The sequence below is a fragment of the Bubalus kerabau genome, chromosome 16 (assembly GCF_029407905.1).
Source record: "Bubalus kerabau isolate K-KA32 ecotype Philippines breed swamp buffalo chromosome 16, PCC_UOA_SB_1v2, whole genome shotgun sequence".
Classification (NCBI taxonomy): domain Eukaryota; kingdom Metazoa; phylum Chordata; class Mammalia; order Artiodactyla; family Bovidae; genus Bubalus; species Bubalus kerabau.
The window spans coordinates 19,175,967-19,194,555 of NC_073639.1; the positions used below are offsets into that span (position 1 = coordinate 19,175,967).

The window sequence follows — 18,589 nt, forward strand, 5'->3', positions numbered from 1 at the left end:
CATTTCCTTCTCCAGGGAATCTGCTTGGACCAGGGATCAAATCTGTGTCTCCTGCATTTCAGGTGGCTTTTTCTCTCACTGAACCACCAGGGAATTTTGTACTACAGAATTTGTCTTATTTTACGATTGATTTTTTTTTTTTTGGCTTTAATTTACTGTTTTTAAGTTTATTTTGATGGTTTTCTATATGGATATTTTTCTTTGAGGGTTTTATTAAATATTGTGTTTGATTTTGTTTGTTGTTGATGGTTTCAGCCAGAAGAAAATCTGTATTACTACTAAGATATCTTTCTGGAACCTTCTCAGGTCAACTTATATAAAAAGCCAGGAAACCCTAGGGCACCTTATAAATGAATACCTGAAAACTAAGAAAATCTGAGAAGAATTTACAAAGGAATTGAGATCAATGTTACACTATAATATAGCATAAAATCTCCCAGGATTTAGAGAAAAACAGGAGCTATTCCGCTATTGATCTTTTAATTTAAGTGCCCTCTTAAACATTTACAAGGCTACACACCAGAGGTAAAGCATGTCAGCTCTGCCTGTCTGTTTCCTATTGATGGCATTTGTAGTCACTTGTAGGGGATATAACACCTTGCAAACAGATAGTTTTACAAACAGCCCTAGAAAGGAACCTTCTGTTTTAAGTCCTCAAGAGTTAATTCAGTAACACTGCAGGCGATAAAGCTGATAGAGATAGTGAAGCCTTCAATAATAATTTTAACAGACCAAAACACTTAGTAGTAAAATTGATGAGTATCTTTCATAAAACCTAGAGAAATAAATTAGCTGAAACAAGGATTAAGTAGGGCTTTCCAAGTGGCACAGTGGTAAAGAATCTGCCTGCCAATGCAGGAGACCCAAGAGAGGTGGGTTTGATCCCTGGGTTGGGAAGATCCTCTGGAGAAGGAAATGCAACCCACTCAAGTATTTTTGCCTGGAAAATTCCATGGACAGAGGAGCCTGCTGGGCTATAGTCCATAGGGTTGCAGAGAGTAGGAAATGACTGAGCACACACACACTCACAGTCACACACACACAGACACACAGACACACATGGATTAAGGAAGCCTTCAGTTTAGAAGAATATATTATCTAAAGCAAGTTTCTTAAACTTTAATATTCCTGGAAATCACCTGAGGTTCTTGCTGGTTTTCCACTGGACTAGGGTGGTGCCTGGCATTCTGTATTTCTAACAAACTCTCGGGACATGGAGAGTCTGCTGGTTTATGAACCACCCTTTGATAATAAAGGGCCTGGAATCTGAGAATTTGACTTTGGTAACAGTGTGAGATAAAAGATGGGGAAATATACAATAAAATATATAAAACTCAATTCAGAGACAAGTGCTGAATGTTTATCTGTGTTTAAATGTAAGTGGCAAGATATATTCAAATTGCTTTAAACTCTTAGGAGATAGTGCTTTAAATTCAAAGTATAATTTGTTTACAATTCTAATGAAGACATAAAAAATGCAAAAAATGGCAAAGATATACACAGAAAGATTTTATACAACATATATATAGAATACAATGAGAAGCTTTGTAGTAATAGTTAATATATTTAAATATTAAGACCTTAAGGATAGAATATTTGTTTAGTAATGGGAACTCACTGGAAATATTCAATATCAGAGATACATTATCTGTGGAACAGTCAAGGGAATGGGATTAGTGACAGCTACCGGCCTTCAAATCCTGCTTTTGCTGACTAGCTCTGTGTCTCAGGTAACTTCCAATAACCAAGCTGTCTTCAGTTTCCTCATCTATCAAATGGGATAATAATGTACTTAGCTGTTAAAACTGTTGTGTGTGTTAAATATATAAGACTGCAACTCAGATCAATGCCTTATTTATATTTGACGACACTAAATTTTTTTTTCATTCTCAATAATGATAACAATAAATAAGGTACTTCTAATTCGAAACTTGAATTTTAAAAATAATGTTCAAAAAGTCTATTTTCTTGCTAAATTGCCTATGGGAAAATATTTTGATCATTTATTTGAATAAACAATAGTTAAGTGAAAATTTAAGATTAAGTAAATTAAATTATCAGTGAAATTATTTAGAAAAGATGGTTTTCATCAACTGAGAAAAAATTTAAATATTAAAAACCAAAAGGGTCGAATGTAATTATTCCCAGTATTCAGTCTTTTGTATGTTTTAAACATGGCATGTAGCTTTTTTGTTACTGTTTTAGTTTTGCCTTTCCTCTGGCATAGATTAAACATATCTTTCAAATGCCTGGGCCTGATTATTATTACCTTTGTGGTTTTCATTACTGATACTTCAGTTCAGTCGCTCAGTCATGTCTGACTCTTTGCGACCCCATGAATCACAGCACGCCAGGCCTCCCTGTCCATCACCAACTCCCGGAGTTCACCCAGACCCACGTCCATCGAGTCAGTGATGCCATCCAGCCATCTCATCCTCTGTGGTCCCCTTCTCCTCCTGCCTGCAATCCCTCCCAGCATCAGAGTCTTTTCCAATGAACCAACTCTTCGCATGAGGTGGCCAAACTATGTATAATTATAATTCAGAGTTGAAAAAGACTTTTCTATCTTTTGCTTGCAGACACATATAAATGTATTAATTGTATTTCTTTTTTATATTTATATTTTCTTTCCAACATTTAAATGCAGACACTTCTAAAAACCTACAATTCTAAACCTTTGTTTTGTTTGTGTTTTTCTTGTCTGAAATAATTGTTTCATAAAATAGTAAGCAAGAGGAAATTAGAAAGGGATCCAGTTGGTAGCAATTTTAGTATTTGCAGAAGAAAATGTCAAAGGTCAGGCTTAACACTTAAAATCAGCTCCAGGTGTTTCCTGGCTGACAGAACCCAAATTAAACTTTTTTTCTCAAACATATGTACTGTTAGATATGCAAATATGTTTTAAAATGGAATATGCATGCATTTTATGCAAGATTCCCTTGTATTAAACGAAGTCAACAATGAATAAGCAATTTGAGAAGGAATGTTATATGTTAAAAATAAGGGAAATGGCTTGTGTTCCAGGGAAAACACCAATGTTCTATCTCCAGCTGCTGTCCTTTGGATGTCTGTACCTAGTGACTACATTCAATCCCTCCTCCCATGCATCTCTGGTAGCCACAAATCTGATCTTTTCCCATGAATTTGTTTCTTTGTTTTTAATTATTATTGACCTGCAGCACTATGTTGGTTTCTGGTACGTAACATAGTTATTCGATATTTCTATACACAAGTTCTTAATTTTAATGTAGTCAAACTTACAGTATTTTCCATTTATGGTTACCACTTCTATGCTTTTTAAGAACCATTGTCTACCCCAAAGGGAAGGGTATTCTCTTCTAAAAGCTTTATTGTTTTATCATCTACATTTAGATATAAAACCTTCTGAAACAGATTTTTGTATGTTGGAATTAAGATTCACTTTTCATCACCAATGGATATATAATTCAATCAGTATGATTTAGTAGAGAGGTTGCCTTCTTACAACAGCTCCACATTGTCAAACTTGCCATAATTTACTTGTATAATTAGTTTTCATGATTTGTGTAGGTTTATTTCTGGGCTTTCTTTCATTCCATATATCTGTTTGCCTTTGTACCAATTACACACTTTTAATTGCAAAAGTTTCACAAGAAGTTTGATATCTCCAGTTTTTTTCCATTAATATTGCCTTGGCTAATCTTGGCCCTTTACATTCCTGTATAAATTTTGGCTCATAAAATTTAAAATAAAAAAAGCTACTAGGATTTTGATTATGAATATACTGAATGCATGGATTAATTGGGGGAGAACTGATATCCTTCTTATATGGAGTCTTTCAATCTTTTAGTTTGCTTTATTTTCTCTAAGTAATGTTTTGTAAGTTTTTGGTATAAAGATCATAAACATCTTTTGTTAGGTTTATTCCAGGTATGTGAGGTTTTTAATTCTATTTTGATAAAGTATAATTCCTATTTTTGGTTTGTTTCTTGTTACATGGTAATACAATTTTATTTTTGTACAGTGACCCTAATTCAGTAATCTTGCTAAATTTGCTAATTAAATTATCTAATATTTTTTCCTGCAAACTCAAAATTTATTATTTTAATTTTAAATCTATTTCATTACCCATTAAAGAAAACGGATTTAAAATTACCATCTCTTGCCAGGGTCCAACCCAGTGGATCAAGGGAATTCGAAGCGGGGACGGCGTCGGTGAGGATCAGGAAACAATTGCTTAATTAAATGTTAATTAAGGATATAAAAAGTGGTGAAATAAGGGTAGCTCAGCAAAGAAATTCAGTGGAGAAAAGAGGCTGAATATCTTGGCTTATGTGGAAAGCTAATAAAATTCCAAAATAAGGAATTTGTGTCACCTATGTAGGCCGCAGGCGTCCTCCCCCTCTCCCAAAGGAGAGGAGACGCTAAGGCCTCCCTGGTCAGATCTTAGAAGCCCAGGCATAGTTATTAGGCTTGACGAGCCTCCATGCCCCAGATGAAAATTCAGCCAGAAGGTGGAGACAAAGAACGATATGGGGAGACCAAGCTTTGGTGAACAAGGCCCGCACTTTAATTTCCAAAGTAGTTTTTATACCTTAAGTTATGCATAGAGGATAATGGGGGAAGGGGTAGAGTCATGCAGTAAGTCAGGCTTTCTTCCTGCAAACTTATCATATGCAAAAGTTTAGGTGATTTGCATCATCTTTTGGCCCGGAGACCTGTTAACATTTTAAGACCCTTTCTTCAGAAAACTTATTTTTCTCTAAAGGTGATTAGTCAGGCGCCACCCTCCAAAAGCATTAGATAAAGTTGCATTCCTATAGGGCAAAGGTGTGGTGGGCTATAACAAGAAAAAGAATTAACTCAAGGGTCCAAGGTTACAAATATTAAAGCTACTACTTACATTCCTATACACCAATTATATTAATCAATACACTCCCAGGGACACAGCAGGTAAGGGATATGGAAACTTAGCAGCAAACATTGGCCCAAGAAGTGAAAAACCGTTCACCAATACAATTTCTAATCAATCTTTTAACTGCTCAAAGGAATCTGTATTCAGACAGTTTAGAACATCTCATGCCTCTCACGGTTGTGAACTAAAACACTCTTGTCACGCCCAGGAACTTTATTAACTGGAGCTGTAATTTAACTCTTTTTCAGAGAGAGGTGGTGGGGGACAGCCCCCCCTAAAGTCAGAGGTGTAGGTGAGAGCACAAAGCAGTAAAGTAGACAGACTCTGGTTTTGGGGGTAGATGCTCGAGAATTTCCAGGGGGACTCCTGAGGCTCTATCCCGCCTTTGTGTATGCTGAGCCTCCTTCCTCATGACCTTTGCCATGGGCGGAGTTCCTCACACTGGCTCCCGGCAATCTCTATTATTATTTTTATTTAAATATGTAATTGAAATATTTATTTTAAAATAGTAACTGAATAGCAGCATTAATTGATATGTATAATAAAAAGAAAAACTGGACTCCAGGTGAGAATGTAGGAAGATGTGGTAGCATTTCAGAAGGTGCTATAAAAATGGCAATTATTGCCTCTGCTCTGTCCTCATGTGAGGCATACTGTTGAGTAAATGTCTGCCACTCTGAGCTTTAGTTTTCTCATCTGAAAAATGATGTCATTGTACCTGATACCTTTTGGTTTCTTTTTCTTGGGGGTGGATGACCCAGATAACCTTTGGGTCTATGGTCAGTGCTTTCAGATTTTTTTTCTTTTCTTCTTCTCTTCCCCTATGGCATTCTGACTGTGGGCTGCAATAGGCCTCTTATGATCTCATTTTGGGTGAGTGTAGTGTGGGGGCCATCCCCACCTAGGACTCCTGTGTCCTCTGCTCAGGGTCCTTGTGAACTTCCATCTCCCTGGGACACCATACATTGGTTGTGGGATAAGGGATTCTGTCTCAGGTTCCTGTCTTTTTTTTTTTTTTTTTTCCTTATTTTATTTATTATGCTCAAGACTTTTGGGGCTTCTTGAATCTGAAGTTTTACAACTCATGAGTTTTGAGCAAATCTGAGCCTTTTATCTCTTTAAACACTGTCTCCCATTCTCTGTTCTCTCTCTGCACTCCTTTTAGATGAATACTGGAGCCTTTTCTTGTTTTATTTTTGTAAATTTTTTGGGGGCACTCCATGCAGCACATGGGATCTTAGTCCCTTGACCAGGAATCAAACTGGCACCCTCTGCAGTGGAAGTGCAGAGTCTTAACCACTGGGCCACTAGGGAAGGCCCTGGTCCATGTCTTTAGACATTTCTCTCCCTCCTCTGTTGCTGCTGCAGCTGCTAAGTCGCTTCAGTCGTGTCCAACTCTATGCTACCCCATAGATGGCAGCCCACCAGGCTCCTCCCCTAAAGCCGCCTAATTGGCTCTATGTTGTGTTAATGCAGAATGCTGGTTTTCTCAGAGTTCTCTCCAATCTGTGCCCTGAAAAGTAGTCTGTTAGTCTAAAAGATCCTATGACCACGTTCATGTGGGGTTTAAACTTAGATAAGGAAAATAATGACTCAGTGTTTGACCCCCTCCTCTTCTCTCTTCTACTCCATACAGCTCTTGAGCCTGGATAGTTTTCCTTATCATTTACATCACACCCTACATTTTCTCTACTCTTAATATTGCAGAACTCTGATCTGTTTCTCTAGGTGTGCCTTGTAATGCATTAATGGTAACTAATGTGTTTTTAAAGATCCTGTTTTCTATAAGGAAAACTTGGTATACAATACTGTTTTCTTGCTTTGGACCTAGAATTCTTTTTAGATGTTAAACTCTAAATATCTTTTTTTTTTTTTTTTATCTTGTATGCATTCATGCTAAGACGCTTCGGTCATGTCCAGCTCTTTGCGACCCTATGGCTTGTAGCCTGCCAGGCTCCTCTGTCCATGGAATTCTCCAGGCAAGAATACTGGAGTGGAAGTGATTCCTGTTTCCAGGAGATCTTCCTGACCCAGGGATCGAACCCGCATCTCTTTTGTCTCCTGCATTGGCAGGCAGGTTCTTTATCACTAACACCACCTGGATAACCCTTTTATTTATCTTATGACATTCCTAATCCTTAGGTAGAGAAAATGCTACCCGTGGTAGAAAGGTGGAGTGCAACATAGAAAAATGCAAAATCTTAAATGTAGATCTATTTCAAAGTAATAGCATCCTTGTTATATGATGGCCTATCATCTCTCTCATTTATTACCTCCCTCTGCCTCTTTCCTATCTGAAATATTTGTTCAAATGTTCTTTAAATTTTATGCTACAATAGGGATGTTATGCAATTTCTATCAAAGAACATGTTGAGATATTTATGCTACAGAAGTTACTTCTTTTTATATTTGTAAATAGATATTTAATACATACAAGTGGCTGTGTACTTACTAGGACTCTCCTTCACATGTGCTGAATATTGAATTAAGCACTGAAGGGAACAGACAAGAGGTGCAAGTTCCTAACAATCTTTTGGGAACTTAAAATATAGTTGGAAAGACATGATAACACAAGACAACCCAAGAAAGCAATATAAATTATAGGCATTTATTATAATTGCTATACAGGGTCAAATAATGAAGAAATCAGCAGAGTTCAAAGTACCTGGGGATCACTCTCTAGAGAAGTTGGCATTAAATCTTTGGTAGGGTGGTAACTTTGGAAGGTGCTGAAAAGAAAGAATTGAACCACCAGCAGAAGGAATAGACATAGAGAAAGGAAATGGGACAGAAGAACATGGGAATCATGAGCCACTTTGCCTGACTGAATAGAAGTTATATTTAAGAACAATGTAAAATTCACAGAATGTTCAGGAAGTCCTAAAAAAATCCAGTAGACATTTTTTTTAATTAAAATTTTTATTGGATCATAGTTGCTTTACAATGTTGTGTTATTTTCTGCTGTATAGCAAAAGGAATCACTCCTATGTATACATATATCCACTCTTTTTTATATTTCCTTCCCATTTAGGTCACCACAGAACTTTGAGTAGCATTCTCTGTAAACATATTTTGCAATTTGTAGCTGCTTCCCCTATGGGTCTTCTAAAGCTCAAATTGCAGAAACTAATATCCCAGGAAATAAAATTGGAAAATTTTGAACTCTTAAGGCAATACCTATCAGACACCAAAGTGATATATCAGACACATTACCTTGTATAAATTCCCTCAAGGTGGTTAGATGACTGCTATATCCTAATACAAAAGGGGTGGAGAACCTGGAAATTAGAGGCAGATTTCTTTGGTATGAGCTGAGGCTCCAGGAGACATGTCCACAAGGAGGTAGGTTGAATAGCATCTCCACATTTCCCCTCTTAGTGCTGGAGAGAGATGCATCAAGGAGACTCAGTAAGAGTCTAATGTGTACCCCTTGAAGCTTTGGAGGTGGCAGTAGACACAGTGACTCTAAAGGCCAGGAGATGAGCTTGTGAGTAGCTCATGCAACCAAGAGAAGCTGCAAGGGGGTTCGCCCATTTTCCCAGGGTTCGTTGGAGAGTTCCCTGTGGAGCTGATGTGAGCCTTGAATGTGGGAGAGCCACCCTAAGGCTGTCTGGGTCCTGTCCCCAAAGACTGTCCGAAGGCTGAACTGGTCTCAGCAGATAGAAGCTAAAGGTGTCACTTGGAGTTGTGGATGTCATAAGTGATAAAGTGAGATGTATGACTCCTGTCAAGGGTTGTACAGGTGAAAAAAAGGTCCCCAGTGATTGGAGAAGGAGGATAAATCACTGAACCTGGAAAAGCATCCACTGGTTAGGAATCAGCTTTAAGTAGATACCAGCCCTCTTAGGTCAGTGACCAGAAAGTTAACTTTCCTTCTCCACTGACCACTTCTTTCCCCAGCTCTCCTCTTTCATTCCACTCCCATATTCCAGAGGTCTTGGAACCAAGGTTGACTAGCTGGGGAGGAAGAACCTGGGGAAACAATAGAGGACCTTCTTCACTGGCTTTTGGTTTCTACTGTAGCAAGCTATGGAGGTTAGACAATTTAGAGAAAGACTAAAATCATATGATATTGCTTGTATGTGGGATCTTAAAAAAGGGTAAAAATGAACTTATCTATAAAACAGAAATAGAGGTACAGTTGTAGAAAATAAACTTATAGCTACCAGGGGGTAGGAGGGAGTGTTGGAAGATTGGGATTGACATATACACACTGCTGTATATAAAATTGATAACTAATAAGGACCAACTGTATAGAATAGCTGGGTAGCCCTTTTAGCACAGGGAATGCTACTCAATACTCTGTAATGGCATATATGGGAGAAGAATCCAAGAAAGAGTGGATATATGTATATGTGTAACTTATTCACTTTCCTGTCCATCTGAAACTAACACAAGATTGTACATCAACTCTACTCCCATAAAAATTATAATTTTATGTATTTATTTTTGGCTGTGCTTGGTCTTAATTCCTATGTGGGCTTTTCTCGAGTTGTGGCAAGCAGGTGCTTCCCTCTAGTTGGGGTATGTGGGCTTCTCATTGCAGTGGCTTCTCTGGTTGCAGAGCAGAGGCTCTAGGGTCTGGGGGCTTTAGTAGTTGAGGCTCCCAGGCTCTAGAACACAGGCTCAATCATTGTGGCACACGGGTTTAGTTGCTCTGCAGTATGGGGATCTTCCCAGACCAGGGATTGAATCCATGTCTTCTGTATTGTTGGCAGGCAGATTCCTTACCACTGAGTCACCAGGGAAGCCCTACTCCCTTAAAAATTAAATGAAAAAAGAAAAGATTAAAAAAATAAAGTGTAAGTCACCTTTCTATATGTAGCTGGGTATTCTGATTTCTAAATTGAGATTATGTTTGGTGAATCAATATAAGTTTTTTTTTTTTTTTTTTTTTTTTAAGTCTCAAGTGATCAGGGTATGGATAAAGGCCTAAGTCTTATTAGCTCAAAAGATGCTGTATTCATTTCCTGGGGCTGCTGTGACAAACTCCCACAATCTGGGAGGCTTGGAGCAGGAAACATTAATTCTCTCACAGTTCTGGAGGCTAGAAGTCCAAAGCCAATAGGACTTAGTAGGGCAATGTTGTATCTAGAGGGTCATTTGTTCCATGACTTTCTCGGCTTCCATTGTTGCCGACAATCCGTGCATTCCTTGGCTCGTAGGCACATCTCTGCCTTCCTAGTTACATGGCCATCTCTCTTGGTGTCTCCGTCTGCATGTGGTATTCTCCAGTCTGTGTGTCTGTTTTTGTATCTCATCTTATAAGGACACCAGTCATGTTAGATTGGTGTCTACTCTGTATAATGTCATCTTAACTTACATCTGCACTTAATCTACCTGCCAGACTCAGTCTTTCCTAGTCCTTCTCTCTTGTAAAAATTTTGTGGACCAAACAGGACTGATGGGCAGTCAGTGTACATCAGTTCAGTTATTCTGACTGATTTTTTAAAGATTATTTATTATTTTTTCTCAAATTTTTATTTTATATTGGAATTTACTTGATTTACAATGTTGTGTTAGTTTTCAGTGTACAGCAAAGTGATTTAGTTATGAATATACATATATCTATTCTTTTTTAGATTCCTCTCCTGTATAGTTTATTTCAGAATATTGCAGAGTTCTCTGTGCTATACAGTAAGTCCTTGTTTATCTATTTTATATGTAGCAGTATATATATGTTAATCTCAAACTCCTAATTTATCCCCCCCATACCTTCCCCTTTGATAACCATAAATTTGTTTCCTCTGTCAATCTGTTTCTGTTTTGTAAATAAGTACATTTGCATCATTTTTTTTAGATTTCACATAAAAGTGATATCATATGATTTTATGATTGTTTTTTAAATGACCCTTTCCTGGCTGCATAATATCCTTTCAATTCTTTCTGTTGCTTCAGCACATTTTATATTGTTTAATGATGGAATTTTCACGAATTGCATGAAATAATTGTCTACAAGTGTTTCCTCCACTTGACAGTGTTTTTCTTGAGTCCTTTTTGTTTATAATGGTTTCTCTAAAATCTGTTGACTGTAGTAGGGTCTCACAAGGTGTTTTATTTAATTGAATTGAGTATTCACAAGAGTAGACAAGGATCAGCTGCTTTAAGTGAATCTTGAAGTATCCCAATGTCTTGGAGGACATCTTTAAATTAAAATCCTCAGCAAAGTCAAGGGAAGCCGCTGCAGGGGAGTGACAGCTTACTCATCCTCCTGAAATGCAAGTTAATCTTTTTCCCCTTACCTGCCCAAAGTCCTAAAACAACTCTTTATTTCCTTTGCCCTCATTGACTGATTAATAAATCAGCAAATGAAGAACTATCCAGTATGGTATGATTTTAATCATTCCACCATGTGGCTCACTAGGGCACTGATTTTCTAAGGGTTGCAAGATTTTTTTAAAAGGAGAACAATGATAATAATAGTAATAATGATGTTCATAATTATAGTGACTAACATTCATTAGGTCTGCGTCTTTTCTATGTACTTGTCTTGTTTATTTATCTTATCAATTCTACGAAGTAGGAAGAATTACCATTCCAATATTACAGATGAGAAAAGTAGGTTTATAGAGTTTGATTCCCTTCCCTAAGTTCTCAGAGCTAGTAAGATGTTGTGGTGATTGCAATTATATGATTGTTCTTCTAATGACTGTTACAGTCAATTAATCAACATTGCTTTTAACTGCTAATATTTCTTCAAATTACTTTCTTAAGAGGAGATTTTCAAATTCTTACCTATCTATGTGACAGTTCTTTTTGGAGAACTATTGCTCAGACTTGAATTTCTTATCCTGCAATCTGAACATTCAGATAATGATGCAATAAAATCTTTTATGGGACACTCTTCAAGATGGTTATATGCTAAGGGAGGGAATAAGATATATTTTCATAACTTTTGACTCCTATCAAGTACTTTCCTTCTCGGAGCAGCATAGAAAAACCCTGAAATTGCAGCTCATAAGGAGAGCAATCTGCAATTATTTACTGAGTCATCCCAACAATATCTCATTTTATCATTTTTGTGGAAAGGCATAATAGGAAAAGACCCAAACTTGTGTGAACATTTTAAAAGCCCTCCTCACTAGAGGAGGGAGGAAACTAAGTTTAGATAATTGGAAATTCCATTTCAGTCTGTTATATTCCAAGTAAATGTTCTGTCTCAACGTGGATTACATCTTATCTTTTGAAATGATTGAAGCTATTGCTTTTCCTTGCTGGAGTGCTGGTCTTATTCCCATGTGAGAAAAGAGAGAGAGGCAAAGAAAACGGGGCTGAGGATCTGCAGCAGTCACCCATGCTCTCAGCTGCAGGGGAGAGGGGACCTTTGGGGAAATTATTTGGCATTTAAAGCAAGTGGTTCCCAGGGCAGCTGCTGAATGGAGCTGAATATTTTGTTAAATGATTTTCTTCTCTGACCTTTATTACTAATAAATCTTCTTTAAGCATTTATAGAGTGAAAAGAAAGGTTGTTTTTATTAATCTCTTTTCTTTTTGCCCACAGAACCCAAAGAAATGGTGTTGCCTGGCAAGAGATTTGCTATACTTCATGAAAAATCAGACCAAGGTAATGCTTATTTTGAATTGACATATATTTTCTCAGTCTGTTTAACTCCAATGCATTCAACTAGTTGGTTTTTTCTTGATTCCTAGTTTTAGCTATTGGATAATCAATCAGAAGAGTAAATCATTATCTGAAAAGTAGAAGGAATAATTTTTGATGATCATCATATTGAGGAAGTAGATGGTAAATTTTAAAATATATATTAGCTTAAAGCATTGTGGATAATGATTAATTTTCTGACACTACGCTTGCATTTGTTTAAATGGGTAGATAGGGTCTTGACTAGAAGATTGTACTCCAGGGGTCCCCAAACCCTGGGCCATGGACAGATACTGGTCTATGGTCTTTTCAGGCTGCACAGCAGGAGGTAAGTGGTGGGCAAATTAGCAAAGTCGCTCCCCATCACTCACATTACTGCCTGAGCTCCACTTCCTGTCAGATGAGCGGCAGCATTAGATTCTATCTGCACGATAAATACAGTGCAGTCGAATCATCCCAAAACCACTCCCCCCATCCATGGAAAAATTGTCTTCCACAAAATCTTGGTCCCTGGTGCCCAAGAGGCTGGGGACTGCTGGTGCACTTGTTTGGAAATAACTCCAATTAGTGTGTCATATTTACAAATAATAGACAATGAGAGAATTGGTAAATTTTTATAAGATTTTCTTTATATTTAAGCATTAGTCAGATGGTTTTATATATATATATTGAATAGGCAAAAAAATTTTAGTACAAATTCCTGGAAAAATTTCATCGAGTTTGATGGAGACACTCTTACGCAAAGCATATATTTTCTTTGGAAAGACTGAATTATATCATGCAGTTGTTGAATAGCATGCCTGATTATACTCAACAGACTGCATGTTTAGTTACTAAATTTTCCAACTGAGTGTGATTTATTTACCTACGTGGGCCTAGAATGTGAATGCTCATGCAAATATTCTAATGACATATATGCATAAACAAAGCTGAGCACAGATGCAGATATAAAATGTATGTTTCATGAAAAAAGCTGCTGTCTCAAAAGACTTTTTACTAGAAAGTTTCTAGAAGGTAAGACTTATGATGGGAACTAAAGCCATCTATCAATATTATCTACTTATATAACTGTGAAGATATGATGTCGCTTTACATATATGAACACACATACTGGATTTGTTGAAATGTATAATAGGCTGCATACTAGTTGGAACCAATTGGGTTCTGTTTTTGAGAAATTGATGAATTCCTAAAAAAAAAAAAATGAGTGCTGAAACAAAGGGAGCCTTTGAATTGAATGGATGTCAGAAGAAAACTAGGATCTGAACTTTAATTTGCAGTGGAGCAAAAATAAATTGCTAGTTTGAATTACAAACTGGGGTGTTTCTATTTATTTCTGGCTTTAGTTAATGCTTCAGGGGAGGCATAAACTCTTTAAGGAAGTAACTTCTCTAATGGAGATTTGCGATTGTAGGCACGCTATACTAAAATGTTAAATCAAACTGTAAGGAATTTTTTAATGGCTAATGAAATCAGTTGAAGGTTTGCTTTATCAAAAATATTAACTGTGACTCCTCAAGAAGAGCATTATAATAAAAACCAATATCTAGACAGTATATAGAAGTGGTTGAAGCTGAGCACTGTGATATAAGCATAGGGATATGAATGGTAGAAAACTGCTGATTGAGAGGGCGTTAATGGGAGATGACACAGTAAAGACAGAGAAGGAAGCACGCTGAGATGGAGATAATGAAGAGGGCCAGGGGTCCATGCCCTTTACAATGAAACAAGGATGAAGGGAGGACGCACCGACTACCCAGGATGTGTTCATGTGAAGTGTTTCTTTTTTCCAGAGGTATGTATATACTAATCCATTCGATCTTATTAGACTTTTATTTCAGTTATTTAAGATAGGGATAAACTTACTTCAAACTAAATGTAATCAAGAAAGAGGTGAGGCAAAGGAGGGAAATTCCCATTAATGTGGCAGAACGTCCAGCATTGTGTACCTGGGGTAGCAAAATTTGCTTCTTCCCAACATGCAAATAAAATTGGACCAGTTCTGTATGTTGGCAGTCCAAGTGCTTTGCTCTGATAATGCTGCCAAAGAGATGATGCTACAGGATACTGGTGTTTGTGTGGAGGCTGGGAGTGGGGTATGAAGGACAAATTGGAGTGGGAGAAATGGTGTTCATGTCATCGCCTCACTAGGTTGGTCCTTTGGACCCATTGAAATAGGGGTGTCTGCAACTTTATAAAAAATTCCTGTTAATAAGGCAAAGAATGGTGATGTTGTGATGTCTGTCTTTATTATCGTAAATGGGATATATGCATTTCAATTTCAATGTTTAAATGGTAGAAGTTCAAGGCATATTAGTAAAGCTGTTATTTTTGGACAAATGGGACCATTCAGCTTTTCTCAGTTGTGCGTGATGACTAACACACTCATTTTGAGTACCATTAACTCTGGCAATGGGGCTTGGAGAGAAATCTATTGTGTTAGCAGGCACTTTTGCATGTGCAGATACCTGAAAGTTCTACATTTGACTTTTTACTAAAGGGTTTAAAAATAACTTTTCATGTAGTGTTTTATTATGTAAAGTCTCTGATGTCTGTTGATTACAATGTTCTTAATTCCCAAAGAGAGGCAACTTTGCCTAGTCAAATTAAAATACCCTTCTCTGTACCTAGTAAGATTATGCACAAAAATAAAGACTGTTATTCTGTTCCATTTTAAACAGGTTTATATGTCCTTGAAATAGATTGAGTTTCAGTTAGGAAAATTTGATGCTTATAATTTATTTATATTATGTAGGAATATTAAATTTTAGTCTCATATACATTTAACTTCCCTATGGGAAAGTGAAATGGGATATTAAGGACTCAGCAATTTTTTGATGTACTCTATTGTCTATAAATAGGTTGAAATCTTGGCTTAATATAAACACATTTTTTGAGAATCAAAAATAAACTATCATAAGGCTAGTGTACAGCATTATTTATGCTCTAGGGCACTAAGAGATAAGTGATAAATATATTGCTTAGAGATTGATTTCATTGTGGTCTATTATTATTGGCTGTAGAATAGAACATTCTGTATATATAATATATATTGACATTTTTTAAAGGATAGAATTCTTTTGATATTTTAAGAGCTTATTACAATTATATTTTATATTATTTATTGCAAACTACTGTTAAGTAATAATGGCAAGTAAAGCATCAGATGTGCAGGTTGATCAATCCCCACCTCTGTTTCTTACCGTGATTGTTTCTCTCTTCCTCCACTATATACCCTAAACATTATTGTCTTTCCTTGTGCTGTAAACTCCATTTGAAATGCCTAGTTTCTTTCTTCCTTATTCCATAGCCTGCATAATCTTAAAACTGCTCTTTATGGAGCCTTCTGAATTCCTCATCATGCTACAACTATTTCTCTTCCTTAACCCATATTTACTCTGTCAAGTAACCTAGATACACTGTCACACTGTCACTGATTTATGGATATTGCTATATAATAGCTCCCTTGTGTGCATGTATTTATGCATGTATGTATATGTACATTATACAACTTTTTTATTTTGTGTAAAGGTACACACTGACATGGGACTTTCTTTTCCTTTGGTGTGATTGTGAAAGAAGGTTCTTCTGTTACCCACTTTTACTCCCACTTGTGAGTGAAGTAGACAGGCTTTGAATGAGTGAGGTCCTTGCATCTCTAAGATACCCACTGAGGGAATATTTAAAAGGAGGTTCAAGAGGGAGGGGTATATGCATAGCTGATTCATGTTGTTGAACAGCAGAAACTAACATAACATTGTAAAGCAATTATCCTCCAATTTAAAAAAAAGCTATAAGATTCCTTTGTACTATGAGGGTTATAATTTAGCAATGTTTTATATCAATTAGGACAAATTTAAGAACTTTCTCTTCCTTTATGATATCTTTTCAATGTGAATAAAATATAAAAACAAATATTCTAATTTATAAAGTAAATAATTTTCAACTATCAAAATACATTTCCTTCATCAAAGGGAGGTTGCCTAATTCAGAGGTTGTCCAATTTAATTACCCGTTGGCTCTGTGCCACTTTGCACATGCCATTGGAGAAAACTCGAATCCAAGCTACTCAATGAAGGCAGTTTTGCCTAAGAGCAAAACACTGATCTATAAGGACACTACCTATTGCATATCTTACATCAAAATCAATTGGGAAAAAAGTTATATTATAATTTGCCACCTCAGTCAACTTAATATTTATCTACTGTGTTTACTGATTTGATGACTGAATTGGAAATCCACTCCAGTATTCTTGCCTGGAGAATTCCATGGGCAGAGGAGTCTGGTGGGCTGCAGTCCATGGCGTTGCAGGGTCGGACATAACTGAGCAACTAACATTTTCTCTTTTTTGTTTTTTCTTTTTCATATATGAGTATGTTTGTCCCTTTCTTTATCTGGATGTATGTTTTTAAAGCATTTAAAAATTATGCCACTAGATGTCAGCAGCAACCTCCTAGGGTTCCTGTGGCCTTAAACTGTAACAAAATTGGTACCTGATTAGAACATCTTATCTGAGACTAGTAAATATTCATTTTGCAAGTTTAAATAATATTTTGAGATATTAGGAAAATCAAATATTATATAATATTTAGACATTATTTTTCAACTGGTTTTTGTTCACATGTGACAGGTTACTTTTTTTTCTTTTTTTTAAATATATTTTTAATTGGAAGATAAGTGCTTTACAATGTTGTATTGGTTTATGCTGTACAACAACATGAATCAGATACACACACACACACCCCGCCCCCTCCCTTTGAGCCTCCCTCTCCCCCCGATCCCAGCTGTGCCATACAGGAGCTTCCCACTAGTTATCTATTTTATACATGGTATATGTCAGGGCTATTCTCGCAATTTGCCCCACCCTTTCCTTTACCCCACTGTGTCCATGAGTTCAGTCTCTGCATCTACGTCTCTATTCCTGCCCTGCAGATAGGTTCATCAGTACCATTTTTCTAGATTACATCTATATGCATCAACATAGGATACTTGGATGGGCTACTTTTGCTTCCAGTATTTCTCAACCAACAAGATGGCGCGAAGAAACATGTGTGAGGCTGAGGAATTTGTCAGAAATTGGACCTGATGCCAGAGCTTGAAATTTCTGTTTTAATGCCTTATGATTCATTTATGCTGTGATGGTATGGGTATTTGTGCTCTGGCATGTTTCATTCTGTTTTTGCAGAAGCACTTTTGGAGCTACAACCTATCAGAAGATGGTGTGGTATTAATTTTTCAGCATCCACATCTGTGCACTGTTTCCTTAGTAATGTCTAAACTTTCATGGATCTGTGCTCTTTTATTGCAAGATACTCAGAACATTTTGACAGACGCCAAATACCCATAATACTCTTTCAGTTCAGTTCAGTTGCAAAAAGTCGGACACGACTGAGCGACTGAACTGAACTGAACTGAAAGAGTATTATGGGTGTTTGTTCACCAGTTGACAAAGAAGACAATCTAGAAATATGAAAAGAATGCTGTATGCTATTTTTTATGAATTATAATACATGTGATTGTTGAATCCTTAACATAGCAGTTTACAGTATCACAAATATTCTTTTTTCCAGCCATTAATTATAAATTATAGTATGGGCCAGTGTTCATAGATACTATTACATATTCATTATTTTAAATAATGCAGCTATTATTTGGTGAAATCAGATTCACATTACCAGGAAGATTCAGACTAATCTATTGAATTTTAGTTATCAGTTGAAATTCAGTCTCAGGTGATTGGCTATGAGTTGACCAAGCATGAAGCAGATTTTTAAATGATTATGAAAAAGGTAGAGTTGTTCCCATTTGGAAAAATCCTGCTTTCAGAGCATTTAAAAAAACACCTTAGCAAAATTTGGAAAAGAGAACTGTGAAAACGTTTCCTTTCCTGAAGCCAGTTTTACCAAAGAAAATACTAATGTAAATGGTACACCCTTATCACTTCTAAGATTTAAAAAATTGCTTTAGTTGGTTCAATGAGGGTGCTAACTCGACTAGTCCATAGGCTAAGGAAATAATTCCTTTCATATTGAAGTTGTTATATTTGAGAATTATTGGTTTAAGAGATTATCAGCAAGTTTCTTGCTTTTTGCATT

The 18,589-nt window shown here is 36.5% G+C and overlaps 1 protein-coding gene across 6 annotated transcripts in view; it reads left to right on the top strand.

The window, feature by feature from the left end:
* INPP4B (inositol polyphosphate-4-phosphatase type II B) overlaps nt 1-18,589 on the top strand; it is an 855,034-nt gene that overhangs the window by 133,906 nt on the left and 702,539 nt on the right. For 5 of the 6 annotated variants that reach the window (XM_055550389.1, XM_055550386.1, XM_055550394.1 and 2 more), the window contains exon 2: nt 12,396-12,458. The gene's annotated coding sequence lies outside the window, so the exon portion shown is untranslated. Of the gene's footprint in view, nt 1-10,476; nt 10,532-12,395; nt 12,459-18,589 lie in introns of all 6 variants that reach the window. The other variant, XM_055550387.1, reaches the window with a different exon arrangement.